Below are 6,035 nucleotides of genomic sequence, written 5' to 3' on the forward strand. Positions count from 1 at the left end.
GTAATCCCAACTACTCAGGAGGCTGAGGCAGGAGAATCGCTTGAACCCAGGAGGGAGAGGTTGCAGTGAGCTGAGATGGCTCCACTGCACTCCAGCCTGGGTGACAGAACAAGACTCTGTCTCACCAAAAAATACACACACACACATACACACAAACAACGTTTTCCTAAAGCACGGGGATTAAATTTTAAAAAAAAATTAAAAATAATAAAAAAAGAAAGTACCTACTGGAGGCTGGGCACGGTGGCTCATGCCTGTAATCCCAGCACTTTGGGAGGCCGAGGCAGGTGGAGCATCAGAAGACAGGAGTTCAAGACCAGCCTGGGCAACATAATGAAAACCCTTCTCTACTAAAAACATAAAAATTAGCCAGACATGGTGGCAGGCTCCTGTAATCCCAGCTACTTGGAAGGCTGAGGCACAAGAACAGCTTGAACCCAGGAGGCAGAGGTTGTAGTGAGCTGAGATTGCACCACTGCACTCCTGCCTAGGCAACAGGGCGAGACTACTCTTCAAAAAAAAAATTTCCTACTGGAGAAAGCCTGAGACAGAAGAAGAAACTGTTTGCATAAAGCCTACAATGTCTCAAAATCCTTAGCTGAGCCCATCTTTCTAAATAAGGAACCCTAGGGTCAGAGAAAAAGTGTTATTGAGTCTGGACCTCTAGAGCACCTTGGAAAAGTTGACTTTTCAAAATATTGTACTTTATCTTTAAAATTCACCGTAGATGCCAGATTAGTAAGGAAGTGCTAACTGGAAGCAAAGGCAAGGAAGACTCCTGGGTCCTGGAAATATTCTAGATTTAATCTGGGTAGACACCATATAAAGGTATACATATATTGAAATCCACCCACTGAGGTATACACTTAAGATCTATACTTTAGGCCAGGCACGGTGGGTCACACCTATAATCCCAGCACTTTGGGAGGTTGAGGCAGGCAGATCACCCAAGGTCAGAAGTTTGAGACCAGCCTGGTCAACATGGTGAAACCCTGTCTCTATTAAAAATACAAAAATTAGCCCAGTGTGGTGGCGGGCACCTGTAATCCCAGCTACTTGGGAGCCTGAGGCTGGAGAATTGCTTGAACCTAGGAAGTTGAGGTTGCAGTGAACTGAGATTGCACCACTGTACTCCAGCCTGGGTGACCAAGTAAGACTCCATCTCATAAAAGAAACCAAAAAAAAATCTCAAAAAAAAAAGATCGGCCTTCTCTTCCCAGTTCTTCCCAGACTCGGAAAGCTGGGTTGAGAGAGCAAAAATAAAAAAAAAATTTTTTTAATTTAAAAAAATCTATACTTTATGGAAGTTACACTTTAAGAAAAAACTACTTACCACTCTCTCTTTGAACATATTCTCTTCAAGAGCTTCAGTTGTTATTTTTATGTGTGTGGCAGGGTCAGAAATATTGAAACTCAAATGATCAATGTCTTTTTCCCTTTCCAAAAGAGTTCATGATAATCTTGGATTCTAGCCCGTGATATATTAGTATTTGCTTTAATATAAATTATTATGATTTTTTTCAAGATTGTAAGACTGATCACAGAAAGATGTACCCTGATAACCCAGTGGTTTGGAGAAACACTTGGTTCCCACTGTGGTGCTCATCAGCCAGTCTGGAAAATGAGAGGGGTCTCAGGATGCTGAGACAATCGTTTAAGAAGTTTGCCAGATGGGCCAGGCGCGGTGGCTCACGCCTGTAATCCCAGCACTTTGGGAAGCCAAGGCAGGCGGATCACGAGGTCAATTGATCGATACCATCCTGGTCAACATGGTGAAACCCCGTCTCTACTAAAAATACAAAAATTGAAAAACAGAAAATCAAACACTGCATGTTCTCACTCATAGGTGGGTGTTGAACAATGAGAACACATGAACACAGGGAGGGGAGCATCACACACTGGGGTCTGCTGAGGGGAAATAGGGAAGGGACATCGGGGGGTGGGGAGTTGGGGAGAGACAGCATGGGGAGAAATGCCAGATATAGGTGAAGGGGAGGCAGGCAGCAAATCACACTGCCATGTGTGTACCTAGGCAACAATCTTGCATGTTCTTCACATGAGCCCCAAAATCTAAAATGCAATTAAAAAAAGGTATTTTAGGGTAGACTCAAAAAAAAAAAGAAAAGAAAATAGCTATGTCCTTTTGTTGAAATATCTAGTAAAGCATAATTCAACCAATCAAGAGTTAAATTGACAGTAAGAACCTAAATGCAAAGAAGCCGTATATAAAATGATTCTCAGATTTTTCAAAAAAGCTATCAGAAGGAAAAGCACCCAACTTATCAACATTATCTTAAGGAGAAAGGTTTTAATACACTGCATCTATTTGAACTGGCTATGAATTAAATCTGCAATAAAACAATATGTTAAAATTAAAAAAAATACAAAAATTGGCTGGGCGCAGTGGCACGTGCCTGTAGTCCCAGCTACTCAGGAAGCTGAAACAGAATTGCTTGAACCTGGGAGGTGGAGGTTGCAGTGAGCCAAAATTGCGCCATTGCACTCCAGCCTGGGCAACAAGGGCAAAATTCCATTTCAAAAAATAAAAAAAAGAAGTTTGCCAGATGAACACTAGCCAGATGTTTGCAAATTAAGTTAAAATTTCTATTCTTGCCTTCAAAGTACTTAAATATACACTTCAAAGTAAATGTGAACTTTTCCTTGGAATATTCACATTGTCACATTTGAAGTTCTCAGACAGCCCTGCGGTTAAAAACAGCAGAGAAAAAGATGATCATCTTTTTTTTTCATTATTATTATTTGATAAAGGGAAGTACCTAGTTTGAGCCATAATAAGAGGCAAGCCACCTGGAATCCCATCCCCCTGCCTTGTTCCAAGTTCCCTGCCTGATTCTCCCATACAGACAGCCCTGGTAGACTTCAAAGTCAGAGCAGAAGTGATAGGCACAGAGCCGTCTTTGATGCCTAAGAACATCAGAGCCCTCAGTTTGATGCGAATGCAAAGCATCTGTACTTTTCAAACCTTTCATGTTATCTCACATTGCCAATAACAAAAGCTGAAAAGTTTGAGGTGACACACATTACACACATTAAAATATTTGGAACCAGTAACTTTTCATTTCTTTTTCTATTATTTATAGCGTCTTTTACTTTGCAAACCGCACTGGATAGTAAATTACTTCTGGCACACAGCCTTGTCAGCTTGCCAAATTTCAACTGGAGCAAGTTTTTACAGCCAGGCTAATAAGCCCAGAAAAATAGGAGGTAAGTATAATGGAAATAATGACATGATCTTTAACTGTAAAGAGCATTGAATGATAACGCAGGATTTTAATAGATTCTACTTTAAATTATTTTTTATTCTAATGAAATCTTTACCTTTTTTAAGGTTATTTTAGTTTAAAACACATGTAAATAGAAAGGGTTTCTTCTAATTGGTGAAAAGAAGCAGGTTTGTGCTTTTCTTCCCCTGTGGGTTACGTTACTGCGTTCTGCAAACTTGAAAAAAAATACAAGAAGAAAACTAAGAATATCGTAGTTCGGGCATAACAACCTACTATTAAAACAAAGTGACATCTTGAAGAAACATGTTCTGAAATGATTGGCCTTCCAGAATGGGGCCTGGCGATTGTTTGTCTGTGAATACCTCTCATCAAAGCTGTAGCTGATTAGCTACATCAAGTTATCTTCAGTTTGCCCCAGTCCAGATAGGAATCCAGTTCCAACTTAAATAACTTTTAGATCTTATTTGACCAGAATTTCCTAAAATTAAAAATGACTATCACATTTGATTTCTATCACTGAAAAAACTTGTTAGGAGGCGGTACTCGTTTCTCTAAACTTAATTCTTACATCTGTTTCCATTCACAATTTACAACTGACAAGGAAAATTCTTTTCCCCCTTCTCATTCTGCCTTCCAATTAGACCTAAACTGATTAGCTTCAGCACCACATGCTCAATCCCAAAGTGTTGAAGCAAAGAAGAGGTTTGGAGCTGGGGGGGTGTGTGTGTGTGTGTGTGTGTGTGTGTGTGTGCAACTATACTAAAATAATATGGCCTTGCTCCAGAAATGCCAGCTTTCTTACAGTTCCCCAACCATACCATTTTATACCTCTATTAACACACACTATTCCCTTTGCCCGAAATGTCTTTTGCTCCCTTATCCATTTAGCAAGCACAGTTCATTTAAAAAAACAAAAATGAAAAAGGAAGCATCCCCTTACCACCTCATCATTCCACCCTCACCACCAATTTGTATATTTAAGTACAGGAACATAAAGGGTTCAGTCTTTCAGTCTTTTAATATATTTTTCCCCCCATTAATTTTTTTTTTTTTTTTTTTTTTTTTTTTTTTTTTTTTTTTTTTTTTTTTGAGACGGAGTTTCGCTCTTGTTACCCAGGCTGGAGTGCAATGGCGCGATCTCGGCTCACCGCAACCTCCGCCTCCTGGGTTCAGGCAATTCTTTTGCCTCAGCCTCCTATGTAGCTGGGATTACAGGCACGCGCCACCATGCCCAGCTAATTTTTTGTATTTTTAGTAGAGACAGGGTTTCACCATGTTGACCAGGATGGTCTTGATCTCTTGACCTTGTGATCCACCCGCCTCGGCCTCCCAAAGTGCTGGGATTACAGGCTTGAGCCACCATGCCCAGCTAATTTTTTGTATTTTTAGTAGAGACGGGGTTTCACCATGTTGACCAGGATGGTCTCGATCTCTTGACCTCGTGATCCACCCGCCTCGGCCTCCCAAAGTGCTGGGATTACAGGCTTGAGCCACCGCGCCCGGCCTTATATTTAATTCCTAAGTGATTCTCTCTGCTCTACAAAATATAGCCAATATATGATCACTCCTCATCACAGCTACTGCTGTCACCCTAGTTCAAGCCACCATTATCTTTTACCTGGATTATTCCAGTAGTCTCCAACCGGTCTCCCTGCTTTGGCTCTGGCCCCTTTAAGTCTATTCTTAGCACAGCAGCCAAAATTATTATTATTATTTTTTTTTTTTTTTTTTTTTTTGAGACCGGGTCTCACTCTGTCGCCTAAGCTGGAGTACAGTGCCAGGATCTCAGCTCACTGCAACCTCTGTCTCCCGAGTTCAAGCTATTCTCCAGCCTCAGCCTCCTGAGTAGCTGGAATTATAGTCACGCACCACCACCAGCAGCTAATTTTTGTAATTTTAGTGGAGATGGGGTTTCCATGACCATGTTGGCTGGGCTGGTCTCAAACTCTTGACCTCAAGTGATCCTCCCACCTCGGCCTCCTAGGATTGCGGGTGTAAGCCACTGCACCCAACCGAGAACTGAATTTTTAATTTTATTTAATGAATTTATTTGTTTATTTTTAAAGTCTATGTTTTTATTTCCACTGTGACCGCACAGTCTATGACTGGAGATGGAGTCTCATTCTGTCACCCAAGTTAGAGTCAGTGACATGATCTTGGCTCACAGCACCCTCCACCTCCCGAGTTGAAGTGATTCTCCTGCTTCAGCTTCCCGAGTAGCTGGGACTACAGGAGCCTGCCACCATGCCCGGCTAATTTTTGTGTTTTTAATAAGGACAGGGTTTTACCATACTGGTCAGGCTAGTCTCGAACTCCTGACCTCTTGATACACCCACCTCTGCCTCCCAGAGTGCTGGGATTACAGGCATAAGCCACCATGCCCAGCCTCATTTAATGAATTTAAATTGTCACATGGAGCTAATGGCTGTCATATTGGACAACACTGACCTATATAACTTCCAAATCTATTAATAGCACCAATCCATAACTGTCCCCTGAACTCCAGATTCATGCCAGTATATCCAACTGCCTACTCAACATCTGCACTTGGAGATCTTACAGGCATTCCAAAATTAGTATGTCTATAAACTAGTGCCTAATGCTCACCCCTAAACCTGCTTGTTCCATAATCTTTCCCATCTCAGTTAAAGGCAACTCTGTTCTTCCAGTTTCTCAGCCCAAAAGCCTTTGGAGTTGTTCTTGGCTCTATATTTAATTCCTTTTTTTTTTGTTTTTTTTTTTTTTTTTGGTTTTTTAATGGCACCTCATAGAGATGTTGGTTGGAAGGAT

Source organism: Cebus imitator, unplaced genomic scaffold (assembly GCF_001604975.1).
Source record: "Cebus imitator isolate Cc_AM_T3 unplaced genomic scaffold, Cebus_imitator-1.0 Scaffold140, whole genome shotgun sequence".
In the NCBI taxonomy this organism is placed as follows: Eukaryota; Metazoa; Chordata; class Mammalia; order Primates; family Cebidae; genus Cebus; species Cebus imitator.